We start from the raw sequence: 18,642 nt of genomic DNA, 5'->3' as shown, positions 1-18,642 counted from the left end.
TGGGTCTGAATTCAGATGTTGCAATCGATGGATGTAGATAAAGGAACCTTGAATAAGATGATTGGTTTAAATCTGCTTTTAGTATAATCGGCTTCATTTATTCATGATAGGATGTAGGTTTTGTATTCCAATACTTCACTTTACATTTTCAGTGTGATAGGATTAGTTATTTATTTTCTTTTGTGAATATTGGCATTTTTATTGCTTTGACTTTAACAGTTTATGACAAGCAGACCTGAACTGGAAGAGATCCTTTACGACCCAGAGATTGAACGGACTCTCCGTGTCCGTTTGAGAGTTGCTAAGCAAGTCAGACAAGAAGCACAAGAAATGGCTGAACAAAGAACTATGATGGATTATGCCAAGCCTACCCTCACCGGGACTGTCTCCAGCATTATCAGGCCAACTATTGCTGCCAATAACTTCGAAATTAAACCGGCCATAATCCAAATGATACAAAATACGGTTCAGTTTTGTGGTATGGCCCATGAGGATCCGAATGCCCATATTGCTAACTTCTTGGAAATCTGTGACACCTTCAAACACAATGGGGTAAGTGATGATGCCATCCGGCTGAGGTTATTCCCATTTTCTTTGAAGGATAAAGCCAAAGCTTGGTTGAACTCATTACCGGCAGGATCTATAGCCACATGGGACGAAATGGCCAGCCGTTTTCTCTCTAAATATTTTCCCCCTTCTAAAACTGCTAAAATGAGGAATGACATCACTACTTTTTTCCAGCATGAGGGGGAATCTTTATATGAGTCATGGGAACGATACAAGGAGCTGTTAAGGAGAGTTCCTCACCATGGCCTCCCCATTTGGCTGCAAGTGCAGACTTTCTATAATGGTCTTACTGACTCAAATAAGACCATATTAGATGCTGCAGCCGGAGGATCCATAAATAATAAAACTCCTGAGGTTGCCCATGCACTTATTGAGGAAATGGCAGCCAACAATTATCATTGGCATTCGGAAAGGACTCAAACTAGGAAGCAGCAAGGCTTGCATAATGTTGACACTTATACAGCACTAGCTGCACAAATAGGAGCACTCAGTAAAAAAATAGATGAAATGCAGATAGCTGCCATGCATGTGCAGCCTCTTAATTGTGAATTGTGTGGGGGAGGCCACATCAGTACAGACTGCCAAGTTGGCAATCAGTTCAGACCATCTACTGAACAAGTTGACTATGTCAGCAATTCGTCAAGACAGCAGGGTTACCAGAGTCACCATACTTTTCATCCAGGATGGAGGGGACATTCAAACCAGTCCTGGCCAAATCAGCATATTTCCAAGCCGTTCCACCAGACTTATCATCAGCCTGAACCGAAATCCAATTTGGAGGAACTGATGACAAAATTTATAGCAGGTGCAGAAACTAGGTTCCAGAACCAGGAAGCCTCAATCAAAAACCTGGAAAACCAAGTGGGGCAATTGGCACAATTAATCTCTTCCAGACTGCCGGGAACTCTTCCAAGCAACACTGAAGTGAATCCACGAGAGCAGGTGCAAGCTATTACCTTAAGAAGTGGAAAAGAGTTGCCTGAGGTAGAAAAGAAGAATTGGGCTGAACCCAAGGCAGAAACAAGCCTTGGAACCAGACAACAGAAGACGGAACAACCAGAAGCACAACAAGGGATGCACCAACAACCACAAGTTCCATTCCCTAACAGGCTGAAGCAACAAAAATTGGAGAAGGAATTTGGTAAGTTTCTTGAAATATTTAAAAGTTTACATATTAATATTCCTTTTGCTGATGCTTTAGCCCAGATGCCACACTATGCAAGGTTTTTGAAGGAATTATTGGCAAACAAAAGGAAACTGGGAGATGTGGCTACAGTTGCATTAAATGAGGAATGTTCTGCTATCCTTCTGAACAAGCTGCCTCAGAAACTCAAAGATCCAGGGAGTTTCACTATTCCTTGTACCATTGGCAGTTTAAAAATTGAAAAAGCTTTATGTGACCTGGGAGCTAGCATCAATTTAATGCCATATTCTATCTTCAAGAAATTGGGGTTGAATGAACCCCAACCCACTAGAGTGGCATTACAATTGGCTGATAGATCCATTAGACATCCTAGGGGGATCATAGAAGATGTGTTAGTTAAAGTTGACAAATTCATTTTTCCAGTTGATTTCATTGTGTTAGACATGCAAGAAGATGTGGAGGTCCCGCTTATCCTAGGGAGACCTTTCCTGGCTACCGGGAAAGCAATGATTGATGTCCAACAAGGACAACTCAGCCTTAGGATACAAGATGAGGAGATAATTTTTAAAATGTCTGATGCTATGAAACATGCACCCTCTAGTGATGATTCTTGTTTTATGATTGATGCCATTGAATTGACAATTGATGAATGCTTCCAGGTAAGTAGAATAACTGATCCTCTTGAACTCTGCCTCCAGCAGGGAGAACTTGAAGAAACAGAAAATAGAAAAATAAACCTCATGATAGCATACCTGAATGATAAGCCTCAATTCAAGGGAAAGGGGTTTCTTAAATTAGAGAACTTAGGCAAATTGCCCGGACCATCAGGTAAGCCATCACCCCAAGAACCCCCTACCCTTGAACTGAAGCAATTACCATCCCATTTAGAGTATGCTTTCCTTGAGGAACCATCAGATCTCCCCGTGATAATTTCCGCAGCACTGAATCCCTTACAAAGAGAAAAATTATTAAGAGTGCTGCGGGAACACAAAAATGCTATAGCTTGGAAGGTAGAAGATATCAAAGGCATTAATCCATCAATCTGCACTCACAGAATTTTGATGGAAGAGGACAGCAAGCCTTCCGTTCAGCCCCAAAGGCGCCTGAATCCCAACATGAAAGAAGTGGTAAAGGCTGAAATAATTAAGTTGTTAGATGCTGGGATCATTTATCCTATTTCTGATAGTTCTTGGGTAAGCCCTGTGCAAGTTGTGCCCAAAAAAGGGGGTACGACTGTTGTTCCAAATGAGAAAAATGAACTCATCCCTACTAGAACCATTACCGGATGGCGTGTGTGTATTGACTATAGAAAATTAAATGAAGCCACCCGGAAGGACCATTTCCCTCTCCCATTTATGGATCAAATGTTGGAGAGGCTAGCCGGGCATGAGTATTATTGTTTCTTGGATGGATATTCAGGGTATAACCAGATACCAATTGCACCAGAAGATCAAGAAAAGACCACTTTTACTTGCCCATATGGAACCTTTGCATACCGAAGGATGCCCTTTGGGTTATGCAATGCCCCAGCAACCTTTCAGCGATGTATGATGTCTATATTTTCTGATATGGTTGAAAAATTTATTGAGATCTTCATGGATGATTTTTCAGTTTTTGGCTCTTCATTTGATGCATGTTTGAATAATCTGGAACAGGTGCTTACTAGATGTAAAGAAACACATCTTGTGTTGAATTGGGAGAAATGTCATTTTATGGTGCAAGAAGGCATAGTGCTTGGACACAAGATCTCTCAAAGAGGTATAGAAGTCGACAAGGCCAAGGTGGAGGCAATTGAAAAATTACCAACCCCAACATCTATTCGTTCTTTGAGAAGTTTCTTAGGACATGTCGGATTCTATAGAAGGTTTATTAAAGATTTCTCAAAAATTTCCAAGCCATTATCTACCTTGCTTCAGAAAGAAGTGCCTTTTGAATTTTCAACTGAATGTCTTCATGCTTTCAACATCTTGAAAGACAAATTGATCCATGCACCTATCATGATAGCACCAGATTGGACCCTCCCATTTGAATTGATGTGTGATGCGAGTGATTTTGCTATAGGAGCTGTTTTAGGACAAAGAATGAACAAACATTTTCAGCCAATTTACTATGCTAGCAGAACCTTGACTGGACCCCAACTCAATTACACCACCACAGAAAAGGAGCTGTTAGCAGTAATATTTGCACTTGATAAGTTTCGTTCATATCTGATATTATCCAAGGTTGTTGTCCACACAGATCACTCGGCATTAAGGCACTTGCTTACCAAGCAAAACTCAAAACCAAGACTGATCAGGTGGATCCTTTTATTGCAAGAGTTTGACATTGAGATTAGAGACCTGAAGGGTGCTGCAAACCTGGCTGCTGACCATCTCTCCCGGTTGGACACGGTAAGCTCAAAAGAGGAGATAACCAGCAACATTCGAGAAGAATTTCCGGATGAGCAGTTGTACTCAATACAGAAATACTCATATCCTTGGTATGCTGATTTTGCTAATTATCTAGCTGCACAAGTCCTTCCTCCTAACCTTTCATATCAACAGAAAAAGAAATTCTTTTTTGATGTAAAATACTATCTGTGGGAGGAACCCTTTTTGTATAAATTGTGTGCAGATCAGATCATAAGGAGATGTGTCCCCGAGGAGGAGATGGAGTCGGTACTCCAATTTTGCCATGATAAAGAAGCAGGAGGTCATTTTGGAGCTAGTCGCACGGCAGCCAAGGTTTTGCAATCAGGTTTTTATTGGCCCACACTCTTCAAAGATGCCCATCGGTATGTGTCCACATGTGACAAATGCCAAAGATCGGGAAACATTTCCCGACGGAATGAAATGCCCCTTTCCAATATTTTAATCTGTGAAATCTTTGATGTTTGGGGTATAGATTTCATGGGACCTTTCCCGAATTCTTTTGGGAATAAGTACATCCTCGTTGCAGTTGACTATGTATCCAAATGGGTAGAAGCCATGGCTTTACCCACAAATGACTCAAGAAGGGTAGTACACTTCCTAAAGAAGCTATTCTCCCGATTTGGCACTCCGCGAGCTATAATTAGAGATAGGGGAACTCACTTCTGCAATAGCCAATTTGAGAGGTTAATGCAGAAATATGGAATTACACATAAATTAGCTACCCCTTATCACCCTCAAACCAGTGGCCAAGTGGAGTTGGCTAACAGGGAACTCAAAAGAATTCTGGAAAAGACTGTAGCATCCACCAGAAAAGATTGGTCCATCAAATTAGATGATGCATTATGGGCATACAGAACTGCATTTAAGACACCTATTGGCATGTCCCCCTACAGATTGGTCTTTGGTAAAGCATGCCATTTACCAGTTGAATTGGAACACAAGGCCTATTGGGCTCTTAAATTCTTAAATTTTGACATTCAGGCCACAGGGGCTAAAAGGCGGTTGCAATTGAATGAATTGGATGAATTCAGACTTACCACCTATGAGAATGCCAAAGTTTATAAAGAAAGAATAAAAAACTGGCATGATAAGAACTTGCTGAGACGGGACTTTTATGTGGGCCAACAGGTATTGTTATATAATTCCCGTCTCCGCTTGTTTCCAGGTAAGCTGAGATCCAGGTGGTCTGGACCCTTTACCATTTCACAGGTTTTTCCCCATGGGGCTATAGAACTCACCCACCCAGTTCAGGGCACGTTTAAAGTAAATGGTCAGCGCCTGAAACCATATTTAATGGGCAGTACTGTACCCCCTCCATCCACTGTTTATCTAGATAACCAATAATCTCTTATGCTTGCTCATGAACAAGTTAAGGAATCTTTTTGTCATTTATCTTTTTAGAATATTAGTTAGTAAAATAAAGATCTTTTTCTCAAAATTCCAATTCTTTAAGGACTCAGTTCATCATTTTCTTTTCTTCAGTTTGCTCTAGCAAGTGTGACTCCCTAACACTACGAACATTGAGGACAATGTTCATCTCAAGTGTGGGGGAGTGAGCCCGAGGCTAGGGTATGGGGGTTGAAACCATGCACCTCATGCACCCCAACACACATATGCAAGCAATGACATCACAAAAAAAAAAAAAAAAAAAAAAAAAAGACTGGAACCCCTCAAGTTCATTACTATTTATTTGATGATTTTTTTTAAGAAGGAATTCAATGAGTTGAGGGAGACTGATGTACTTGTTAAGTTTTTATTCTTGTAAATGACCCAATTTGATTTATGCAGGAGAAAAGGGGAGCTGAATATGCCTTTCAGCATGACTAGCCCTAACTTCCTTCATGTGTATGGAAGCCCTTGATTTCATTGTTAATGGTCAAGAGAGCTAGTGCACATCTGAAGTGCTAATTCTTGAGGTTCAATAATTGCAAAGAAGGACAAAAGCCCAAATTGACTCCGCTATTCTGAGCTGAATAGTAAAACTAGCAGCTTAGAACATGAGTCCTATTTACCTACCTCAAACAAGTGACCAGTGTGAGATGGAGCATAAGATGCACTCACACCAAAAAAAAAAAAAGAAAAAAAAAAAAAAAAAAAAAAAAAAAAAAAAAAAAGAGAGAAAAGTGTGAGATGGAGCATAAAATGCACTCACACCGAAAAGAAAAAAAAGAAAAAAAAAAAGGTGAGATGGAGCATAAAATGCACTCACCCTTAGAAATAAGTAATTGTGGTGACAATCGAGGTTCAAAGGGGCACTCTAAAGTTGAACTCTCATTGAGATTTAGTTACAGATGTGAAACTCAGTGAAATTTGATTATTAACCTTGACAATTAAAGAGCTGATTTATATATGAATTAGGAGTGAAGGCTAGACTATGATGAAATTCATATTCTCCTTTCCTCGGATCTGATACATATCTTAAATGGTAATTTACAAGAATAAGAGTTAAGCACTTACAAAAGTTCCCCGACTACTCAATGCATTTCTATCTTAAAAAGTTCACCAGGTAAATGGTGAGAACAGAAGGGGGGAATGTTAAGTTTATGGCTGATGTCTTTGCTTGAGGACAAGCAAAAGCTTAAGTGTGGGGGTATTTGATGAACTTACAATTTATCTATATTTTATGAGGTTTTTGCATGAAATTTTATAATGGTTTAATTAAATTTTTGCCGTATTTTAGCTTGATTGCAAGAAAGATTTCAGGGGGAGCCAAATCAACAAAAAGAAGGCAAAAGCAAGAAAAGAAAACCCAAAAATTTATCAAGTTCAGCCCGGCCCAGCCATGAGAGCAAGAGAATTTCATTCGGCCCAAGAAGAGCAAGTGAAACTCTTTGGAAAATCCAAGGGAAGAAGCCTAGCTATGAGGAGAATTCGGCCCAGCAAGGAAGGCCCATTTTTAGCCCAAATAACAGCCTAGAGTGTAGCCCACATGAGCTCAAAAGCAAGCTAAGTTGTAGCCCAAATAGCAGCCCAAAGGGAGCTAGGGGCGGCAACTTCTAGGAGTTTCTTGAAGAGAAGGAGGGAGCACTCTAGAAGGTTCATGAGGGGTGTAATACACCCCATTCTAGAGGCTTCAAGAAGGGGCAAGAGCCCCCTTGAAAAACTATATAAGGAGGCCTCTAGGAGGGGAGAAAGTTGTTCAATTGCTTGAGAGAAAGGCTCTCCCACTCTTAGAGGTTCAGCCACCTTGAGAGAAGAGAAGAGAAGAAGGCTAGGCGCAAGGAAGAAGAAGAAGAAGGGCTGAAGGAAGTTCAAGACAAGCAAGCTAGAAGAAGAAGGTGAGTTCGAATTGAGGGATTGTGATTCAAAGATTTTTTGTAATAAATCATTTGTAGTTTCATTCTCTTTTGATTTGAATTCAGTTTCTTAGTTATATGTTCTTTCTTCTTTCTCCTTGTTTCCATTCTTCCTTGATGTATTTCAGCTTGTAAAATTTCAGTTCAGCAATCTAATTCTTTTTGATTCATTCAAATGATCATGCATTGTACTTGAAGTTTCTTGAATAAGGGTGTGATTGCAGATCAATTCGGCCAACTAACCTTCAAAACTCAGATCTGAATTCTCAGATCTGAGATTGCAAGATCTGAATTGCTTGAAAGAGAATTCAGATCTGCAAATTTCAGATTGGGCGAATTAATCTACAGCTTGGAATTCCTAGAGTGCTTGAGAGAGACTCTAGGAATTCAGATCTACTATTCAAGAACTGAATTGAGTGCAAGGTTAGAGATAACTTGCACAATTCAGTTGGTGATCAATTCAGATTTGAATTGATGCCTTAGAAGTGTTTGAAGAAATGCATGCATGGGGATTAGATTCTTGCTAGAGATAGAAGAACCGTCACTCATGCATAGGATGAACATGCGCTTGAGAGAGGCTGTTCATGACCTTGGGGTTTCATCAAACCAAGGCTCAATCATGATTCATTCAAATGATCCAAATTGATAGATTGCTGAATTCTGAGATTGACATTTACTGCTTACTCTTCTAACCTGAATTGAAGGCAATTGGACCAATGATTTAGATAGATTTTAATTTAGGATTTCTTAGCTTTCATTAGAGTTTTGATTTATTTGTTGATCAGATAAGAAATGTTCAATTTAGTATTGGTAATTGTTTCCTAAATCCTCGTGGGAACGATACTTCACTCACTACTTTATTACTTGAACGGCTAGTGCACTTGCTAGTGTCACAATGAGCCACACATCACATATTTAGGTTACGCCAAGGTACCGTGAGAGAGTTCCCATTTTCTGGTGAAGCCCCTCCCACATCGGTCTATGACGCCCCTATCATCTTATGAAACACTCTAATAGATCCAACAGCAAATGGATAGCCCAATTTTATGGTGCGTTTCCTCATTACTGAAGGACCCATCATTGTGCTAATGACGGAAGGCCTTTAGAGAGTCCATCATATGGGTCTCCCTATCACGTGCATTCATATTTGCTGGAGGGAACAAAAACGCCCTAGTTTTAATTTAGGTCAAACCAGAGTGGCTCCCACTGACTTTCATAAAGTCAGATTTCTGGTGGGCCTTAATCGGCTAGGGATTCCATACGCATCCCTTTTCAGGGTTGTGGGGCCCACCAAGCAAAGAGGGGTCATCCAATGACCTTGAAGGACACTATGGCAATGATGTGCATTTAGCCATGGTGTGCGCAAGAGCCACTAACGAGTCTTCATGGGCCAAGTACTTATGGCCCATGGTCGCAGCACATCAAACATCCAAACATCACATGTAAAGGAGGAATTGATCCAATCAATTAACTGCTGTAAAGCCCATTGAATAGCCCATTTAAAATCTAAGTCATTAACAATTAATGACTACAAGGTGTATGGGTTGAATCGCAGATAGCAGTTTGGCCCATACAGCTTATCTCACAGTAATGAGCCTTTTGTAGTTTTAACCCTTTAAAACTGGGCTTTACAGGTGGGCCGAATTAATCCTTGTAATTGAACATCAGATTTGGAACAGCAAGTGTGAGAAATACAGACTGATAAACAGTCCCTATCGAACCCCAGATTCGGTCCAAACAATTTTGGTCCAATCTAGTCCGAGAGGATCCAAAACTGATTTTCAATTCAAGAATTAATTCATGAAAGATCTGAAATTAATAATCTTGATTTCAAACAATCACAAGTCAAACAATGGACTGTTCGCACCACCTGCAAAACAGAGGTTAATCACAAGGGTTGCAGTTTCACAAACTGCAAATCGCAGAAAATGATTTCTCCAACTGCAAACCTCCAGCGCCGCCTTCTTCTTCCTTCTTCTTTAATAAAAAAAAATAACAGAAATCCTATTTCTATTAATTACATTCTTGATCAAATCCTATACATTCAGTCTAAAAATAAAAAAAAAATTATTTACAAACCGAATATAAATAAATAGAAAGAAAAAGGGTGCGCAGACTATCTGCGCCAAATCTGCACTGGGATCTCCAGGTTCGAATAGTCCATTAAATCAAAATAAATAAAAAACAATTCTAAATAAATTTTGGATTTAATAAAAATTAATTTCAGATCAATCGCCCTTAACAAGAAATAGTTTCTTGAAAAAGAAAACAATCTGCGCAAATCTTGAAAGAACACCTTCTATCCATCTACGCAGGGTCAGATCTGATTTTCTTTGGTTCAAGATTCGAACCTGTGGCTCTGATACCACTGAAAGAATGGTAGGATCCATCTAATGGACACCATAAAGGTTGCGGAATGGGTGGGCGAATTTCAAAAATTTCCTACCTTCTTCCAACTGGGAATCATATTCCCTAAATTTAGAATACAATATTCAAGGATCCTACTTGAACCATAATCAAACCAGATCTGTACCAAAAGATAAATGAGAGGAATATACCTGATCCGGAGAAGCAGTATCTCCCAAAGTTGGTGTTTACGCCCAAAGAATGCTCCAAGATCCGTTCCTTCTGAAGATGACATAGATGTGAATGGAACAGAACCAGCAGGGTGCGTCCTACACACTGGATCCTTCACAAGAATCCTCTGGAAGTACTAAACACTGAATCTTTTTCAGTCTTTCTTGCAAGACTGATGTCAAGAACAGATTTCTTGACTTTCTTTTCTGCAAAGATCTAATCTTGCAATGGCAGATGGTGGCGGCAGGAGGAGATCTCCAAAACGAAAAAGGCTGAACTGCTTTTTCTCTTTTTCTGGAGAGTATGAGATCTGATCTCAATTCGCAGGAACCTTTCTTGCGATTTTTCTTGGTTCGAAATATGCTGTAATTCTCTCTTTCTTGGTTCGTTTTTCTCCTCCTTTCTTCTTGATTAAGAAACCTCCTTATTAGGAGTTATCCCAATCCAAATCAGTATTTGGATAGGGGATAATCTTAATCCTTTCTGCAGATAGAGTTAACTTACTCCTGATCTTATCAGGAGGTTACCAGATTCAAATCTAATTTGAATTTGGTCTCTAAGAGTGGATAAAGCTAAAGGCCCAATCCTTTTACTAAATTTAATCTCAAATTCGCCCCATGGATGGGTGATCATATCAGCCCACCTCGAAATGGGCTTTTGGCCCATTAAGTGTTCAGTGTCTAATTACTTTCCAATCTGTTGCCCAGTTGGGCTTTTTTGTATGGCGTGGGACCCAAGCAATGATCTACACACCAGCCACATGGGTTCGGCCCAGCCTCTAAAACAAGGCCCAGCCGAATTCACTAAAAAACTCAATGAACCCCTTGAATCCATCATATGGACCCTATGGGCCCAACACTTACATTAAGTGGTCCCTGGGCCAAGCCATCTTATAAAAACCCAGGGACTGTGGGCAGGTGCAAGATTAGCCCATCAGGTATTATCCTCAATGGTCTTACACTTAACCTCTCAGCCCTTAATGATCAAGCACTGCCCGACAAGAGAGGACCTCTCCCTCGGCTACAAGGAACAGTGCCGCACTCTCCTCTCACATGGATCTCGGGAATTAAAACAATTTGCAAACAATTCGAAACCATACATATATATATAAATATATTAATTTTGCAAAACAAAATTCGAACGATTGAAATCAACTGCTGGCAGTTTGGTTTCTATCAGAGAGAGTGCAATCCCGATCATTACCCTTTGTCCGACAAAGTGGATGATTCTGTAACTATGATCACCCACTCAGATGAATTCTCAAACTGCCCCAACATACCCAGATTTTGATCCCCGCTAAGGATCTCACTGATTGGCATATCAAAGGCAGCCTGAGCCAACACCTAGTGAAGTGTCATAATCGAGTCTAGGGGTCAGGTGTAACTTTCCAGTTTTGCCCATCTATCTCCAAGGTCCAGGGCAATACTGGAAATCTGGTCCGGTTCAAGGATTCAAGTAATCCCATACTACATGTGCCTCGGGTCTTACCCTGGTGGCTGAGACAGGCCATCCCAACACTTGGTGGCACACCAGTATCAGCCTTGGCAGGATAAATCTCCCCAGACTTATCCAACGGCTGTGAACATTTAAAACTAACACGAGTCTCTATAAATGTCTAGTTTTAGGGTTTTACACAGAATTAAACCAAACAACATGAATCAAACATGCACTTTATTTATTTCCACTAAATAACAAAAGTACATCAAATCAGATTGAAGCTAAGGGCATACAAAAACTGTCTAACAATCTCCTCTCTACAAGAGTAATTGATGAGACCAAAAAGAACCTTATTTTTATCCTCTAATATTCACTCTTTTATATTTATTTATCACTTAAATGAGCTCATTACCCTTGTATTTCGATTTAGGGCAATAAAGAAGGCAATTGGAAGAAAACAGGACAAATCGGGTGATTTTGCACAGTTTCGGTGACAGTCAGTAATCTGGGCCTAACGCTCAATTCCGGACACCGAATTAGACAATTCAAGAAGCATTATAAAGAAGAAAGGAAGGCCCACAACTTTTATGTTTTCGGTTTTGACAGATTCGGCCCGCATCGAGTACGAAAACGAGCCCAAAGTCGGAGCAAGTTCGCAGCCAGGCCCATTTCACAACTTAAGCCCAACTCGCAGAAGTAGCTGAAGCAGCCCAACTCGAATTCAAGAGTTAAGAGTCCGAATTTCGAATGTAATCTCCAAGGAGAGAGTTTTATCAGATCTAAATTCTTGAATGTAATCCTAGAGAGATAAGAAGATTGAGATTAGAGCATTAGATAAGAGATAGGATAGGATTAGTTCAAGATAAGATCAAAACTCCCTAAGGATAAGATGATCTCCTAGAAGGAGTTGGAAAACAACCCTCTCCTTTGGCTATATAAAGAGGGGGGCGAACCAGCTCTAGCAATCACTCATTCCAAGATCCAAGAGATCATCAAGAAGACCAACAGCAAGAAGGCAGTTTGGCTATGGAGAAGCAAAGCATGGAGATTGCGCAGATAATGAGTAGCTAAGCTTCATTTTCTGGTTCAAGGGGGGAGGTTCGATTGTGTCATTGTGAGGTTCTGTAGTTACTTTATTTTCTTTCTTTTTAATTCAAGTATTCATTGGTTCTTGTGCACATTTTTTATTGGATATTAATATTAATTAGTCTGACAAACTGAATTAATGTTGATTTTCCTACTGCTATCCATGATTTCGGTGATCCGTTATTGTCACGAATAATGGTACAAGTAGCAATTAGGTTGATATCTTTTTGGGTCAATTGTTCGTGACAGCCTTTGACCAATGTTTTAACATGGTTCAACCTAAAAGAATTGATGGAACAAAATTCAGTAATTGCAGCTATCTCAATTATTGTTATTTTGGTTTAACTGTTTTCACAAATCTTAATGCTATCATTGTTTAACATGGAACGCTATCGTACCCAGTTGAGTGGTGATAAGTGTTGATCGAATGTTGGGTTTGGTCAACTGAATTAGGAAAACATAAGGTTTATTATGGCTATCCTAATAAATCTAAGGTTAAATGCTTGAATTGCAAGAATGCTGAATTGTACCTAGGATCGATGGCCAATCAATTCAACCCGAACTCTTGAACCAGAATTCGGTAAGATTGATTTTCTCTTGTTTGTTTAGTTTGTTATTCTTTTAATTTTAGTTATTTAATATTCCCACCTAATTACTTTATCCATTCGGTTAAGAGATTACTAATTTGCTCCCTGTGGGATTCGACATAGAACCACTTTTATTGCAAATATTTTATTGTGGGACTAGTACTAATTTTGAGGGCTTCGACAAACCCGTCAAAATTTTGGCGCCGTTGCCGGGGAGCAACGTTAATTTCTTAGCTATTGCCTTCTTTTTGTTAACCTTCTTGTTTTATGACTCGTGCTTCTCAACAAGGAGAACTCGAGTACAACCCCGAAATTGAGAGGACCACCCATCGTTTAAGGAAGGTGGCTAAGCAAATGAAGGATCATTCACCAAAAAGGGTGAACTCAGATCTCGATCTACCCACTTGTGATCTTCCCATCTTCGAAGAAGTAGAAAGAATGGCTGACAGAGAGAGGACATTAAGGGAGTTGGCTGCTCCAATTATGAACCAACAACCTTTATGCATCACGTACCCCACTCTTGAGGTAGCCTTTGAACTCAAATCTGGTTTGATTCAATTATTACCTCTGTTTCATGGTTTCCCAGGTGAGGACCCTCACAAACATCTAAAGGAATTTCATGTCATCTATTCAAGCATGAAACCCCATGGTATGACCGAGGACCAGGTAAAACTCATAGCCTTTCCATTTACTTTAAGAGATAAAGCAAAGGATTGGTTTTATATTCTCCCTCCCGGTTCTGTATGCACATGGGATGAAATGAATAGGATATTTTTAGATAAATATTTTCCTGCATCCCGGGCTGCGAATATAAGAAAAGAAATATGTGGAGTTCAGCAGTTTGGTGATGAGACATTATATGAATTTTGGGAAAGGTTTAAGCAACTTGTTGCTAGTTGTCCCCACCACCAAATTCCTGAACAATTGTTAATCCAATACTTCTACGAAGGGCTGCAACCCATGGATAGAAGTATGGTCGATGCAGCCAGTGGAGGAGCCTTGGTGAACAAGACACCCTAAGCGGCCAGGGAGTTAGTCTCCAACATGGCCGAAAATTCACAACAGTTCGGTGCAAGGACAGACGGTACCATTAGACGGGTTAATGAGGTAAGCCATGTAAATTTAGAAAATCAGATTTCTGACCTAACTGCTTTGGTAAGACAAATCGCTGCAGGACAAGTACAAACTGCCAGGGTGTGTGGTATCTGTTCGATTCCTGGCCATCCTACGGACATGTGTCCATCATTGCAAGATGGTTCGATGCAGCAAGTCAATGCCGTAGGAGGATTCCCGGGCCAGCCCCAACGAAAGTATGATCCCTACTCCAATTATTACAATCCGGGGTGGAGAGATCACCCAAACCTAAGCTACGGAAACCAAGGAGGACAGCAGCAATACCAGCCCCATTTTTTCAGTCGACAGCCCCAGTTTTCAACATCCATCACAGCGCAAAGCCAACCCTCGAATTCAGGTATGTCATTAGAAGATATAGTTAAGGCTCTAGCTACTAATACTCAGCAATTTCAACAGGAAACAAGAGCCAGCATTCAGAATTTGGGGAACCAAATCAGCCAATTTGCCACTGCCGTTAGCAAGTTTGAGATGCAGAGCTCCGGGAAACTACCATCACAAATGGTAGTCAACCCCAAGGAGAGTGTAAGTGCAGTGGTGCTAAGAAGCGGGAAGGAACTACAACTAGAACCTACATCACCAAGGAAGGTGGATAAAAGACAAGAAGAAGACAAGGTGCAGGACTCAAGAGTTAGAGAGAACGTTTCAGCCATGATCAAGAGGACCTTACCAGAAAAACATGCTGATCCAGGTATGTTCACCCTACCTTGTGCGATTGGCAATAAGAAAATCGAGCATGCCATGCTAGGCTTAGGTGCATCTATCAATGTCATGCCATACTCGATTTACTATGCTTTGAGATTAGGTCCTTTAAGGGAAACTAAAGCTATTATCCAATTAGCTGATCATTCTAATGCCTTCCCAGAAGGGATTGTTGAGAATGTAATGGTGCAGGTTAACGATTTAATTTTCCCAGCTGATTTTTACATTCTGAAGATGGAGGAGGACACGATCGAAAGTTCAGCCCCACTTCTATTAGGCAGGCCATTTATGAAAATGGTCAAGACCAAAATAGATGTGGATGAGGGTACCCTCTTCGTCGAATGTGACGGAGAGACTATTAAATTTAATATTTTTGAAGCTATGAAGTACCCAAATGAAGACCATTCGGTTGACACTATTGGTCCAACTGTGCAGGAATTTTTTGAAAAAGATATGAATGAGGAGCAAGAATCGAGTGCACAATTGGATACGAAGGCCCCTATTCCAGATTTGAACCCGCCCATGATGGATGGAAGGGTAGCACACCGAAAGCTGAAACCACGAGAGCTAAAGTAGCAAAGGAGGACGTCGAGCATAACGACGTTAAACAATTGCGCTTGTGGGAGGCAACTCATTGTGTTTAGTTAACTTTGTTATTTTGTTTGGTTTTGAGTTTTGTGTTTAGCAGGAACCCAACAAGACAAATAGGGAAGTACCCCCAAATCCTTCTACTTTATGCATAATCGCATACATTGGGGACAATGTATAACTTAAGTGTGGGGGGATTACAGAAATCTGATGGAAATTTGGGATACCTTATCTTCTTGAAATTTCTGCTCCCTGGTAACTTATCCTTGAACGATTTCAACTTATTAGGAATCATGTGCTTAGGCTGAATAGATAAGATAGGATGCAAGCATGACTAACTGAATCTTTCTTGGCTGCATATGGTACCTCATGATTTTAATCGATCAATAGGCAAGATGCATAAGGGTTTGATTGATTTTCACATAATTACCTGTCAAACATGGGTTGATTATTCTAGAACTTGCTGTGTTAGGCATATAGAGACCACGATCAATGAATTCATGGATCAGGCGGTGAAACCCTGTGATTCTTGTGAAAAAAAAAAAAAAGAGGGAGTTTGAAACTAAAATCGTGACAAATGTGAGATGGAGCATAAAATGAACTCACATCTAAAAACAAAAAAACAAGTGTGAGATGGAGCATAAAATGCACTCACATTTAGAAATGAAAGCAAGTGTGAGATGGAGCATAAAATGCACTCACATCTTGAAAAGAAGGCAAGGGTGAAATGGAGCATAAAATGCACTCACCCTAGAACCCCAACCCCATTCTCACCTTCAGATCCTAGGAATTCACACTAAGTGGTGAAGATGTGATACATAGCAAGCTTATGGCAATAAGCACACCTTGTTTTGATTCAAAGGAAAGTAATTGCATCTGGCTGAATTGGTTTGTTAAAAGCAATGAGCACCCGTGCAGTCCAAGGAGTTTCAGCCCTGGAAGGCTTGTCTCCTTGACTATCGATTTAACTTGGGACCATGAGGAATGGTGATTTGCGATCACTCTTGGACAAGAAAAAGGGGAGAAAGAGATGAAAAGGGAAAGCTTACCAAGTCTGAACTAAAGCATGAAATGAACCAGGCCTCATGTAGAGAAAAAGAAAGATTGAAAATCAATAGTTAGTCTCTCTTGTGTTACTTGAGTTTTTTCCTTGCTTGAGGACGGGCAAAGTTTAAGTGTGGGGGGATTTGATGAGACAAAAAAGAACCCTATTTTTATCCTCTAATATTCATTCTTTTATATTTATTTATCACTTAAATGAACTCATTACTCTTGTATTTCGATTTAGGGCAATAAAGAAGGCAATTGGAAGAAAATAGGACAAATCGGGTGATTTTGCACAGTTTCGGCGACAGTCAGTAATCTGGGCCTGACTCTCAATTCCGGACACCGAATTGGACAATTCAAGAAGCATTAGAAAGAAGAAAGGAAGGCCCACAACTTTTATGTTTTCGGTTTTGACAGATTCGGCCCGCATCGAGTACGAAAACGAGCCCAAAGTCGGAGCAAGTTCGCAGGCAGGCCCATTTCACAACTTAAGCCCAACTCGCAGAAGTAGCTGAAGCAGCCCAACTCGAATTCAAGAGTTAAGAGTCCGAATTTCGAATGTAATCTCCAAGGAAAGCGTTTTATCAGATCTAAATTCTTGAATGTAATCCTAGAGAGATAAGAAGATTGAGATTAGAGCATTAGATAAGAGATAGGATAGGATTAGTTCAAGATAAGATCAAAACTCCCTAAGGATAAGATGATCTCCTAGAAGGAGTTGGAAAACAGCCCTCTCCTTTGGCTATATAAAGAGGGGGGCGAACCAGCTATAGCAATCACTCATTCCAAGATCCAAGAGATCATCAAGAAGACCAAGAAGCAAGAAGGCAGTTCGGCTATGGAGAAGCAAAGCATGGAGATTGCATAGATCATGAGTAGCTAAGCTTCTTTTTCTGGTTCAAGGGGGGAGGTTCGATTGTGTCATTGTGAGGTTCTGTAGTTACTTTATTTTCTTTCTTTTTAATTCAAGTATTCATTGGTTCTTGTGCACATTTTTTATTGGATACTAATGTTAATTAGTCTGACAAACTGAATTAATGTTGATTTTCCTACTGCTATCCATGATTTCGGTGATCCGTAATTGTCACGAATAATGGTACAAGTAGCAATTAGGTTGATATCTTTTTGGGTCAATTGTTCGTGACAGCCTTTGACCAATGTTTTAACATGGTTCAACCTAAAAGAATTGATGGAACAAAATTCAGTAATTGCAGCTATCTCAATTATTGTTATTTTGGTTTAACTGTTTTCACAAATCTTAATGCTATCATTGTTTAACATGGAACGCTATCGTAGCCAGTTGAGTGGTGATAAGTGTTGATCGAATGCTGGGTTTGGTCAACTGAATTAGGAAAACATAAGATTTATTATGGCTATCCTAATAAATCTAAGGTTAAATGCTTGAATTGCAAGAATGCTGAATTGTACCTAGGATCGATGGCCAATCGATTCAACCCGAACCCTTGAAAAAGAATTCGGTAAGACTGATTTTCTCTTGTTTGTTTAGTTTGTTATTCTTTTAATTTTAGTTATTTAATATTCCCACATAATTACTTTATCCATTCGGCTAAGAGATTACTGATTTGCTCCCTGTGGGATTCGACCTAGAACCACTTTTATTGCAAATATTTTATTGTGGGACTAGTACTAATTTTGAGGGCTTCGACTAACCCATCAGTAATCAAGATTCGATCTTGATACCAATCTTTTGGAGAAAAGAAAAGATTGGTTGGAGCTATATTCGCAAACCATCCAGTTGATTCTTGCGAAGGGTCAAGTTCTTTTGGAAGAACCCTGTTGATTTTGCTCCACCCTACACTACGCCATATTTAGTGGGAGCAGATTTTGGATCCTCCCTTGGGTGTGAACACCTCCATTGGGAGATATTGTTTCTCTGTATCAAGTATAATTCCTCCCTACTCCTTTTGGTTCAGATTTGGTTTAGTTTATGGTTCAAAAATGATCCTTGAAAATATGATTTTCTAAATAGGGAATTCGATTCCCAATTGAAGGGAGAGAAAAAATTTTTGAAATTTGCCCCCTTATTCCGCAATCTTTGGGCATCCATG

General features: G+C 40.0%; 1 non-coding gene across 1 annotated transcript; it reads right to left on the bottom strand.

The window, feature by feature from the left end:
• Nucleotides 1-708: 708 nt before the first annotated feature.
• On the bottom strand, nt 709-815 carry LOC148861005 (small nucleolar RNA R71). Its single transcript, XR_016095240.1, has one exon. It is a non-coding gene; the product is annotated as a small nucleolar RNA R71 (small nucleolar RNA).
• Nucleotides 816-18,642: the final 17,827 nt, after the last annotated feature.

This window comes from Nelumbo lutea, chromosome 4 (genome assembly GCF_056320005.1).
Source record: "Nelumbo lutea isolate HS-2025 chromosome 4, American lotus-T2T, whole genome shotgun sequence".
NCBI classification, from domain to species: Eukaryota; Viridiplantae; Streptophyta; class Magnoliopsida; order Proteales; family Nelumbonaceae; genus Nelumbo; species Nelumbo lutea.
This window is presented reverse-complemented; position numbering and strand designations above follow the sequence as displayed.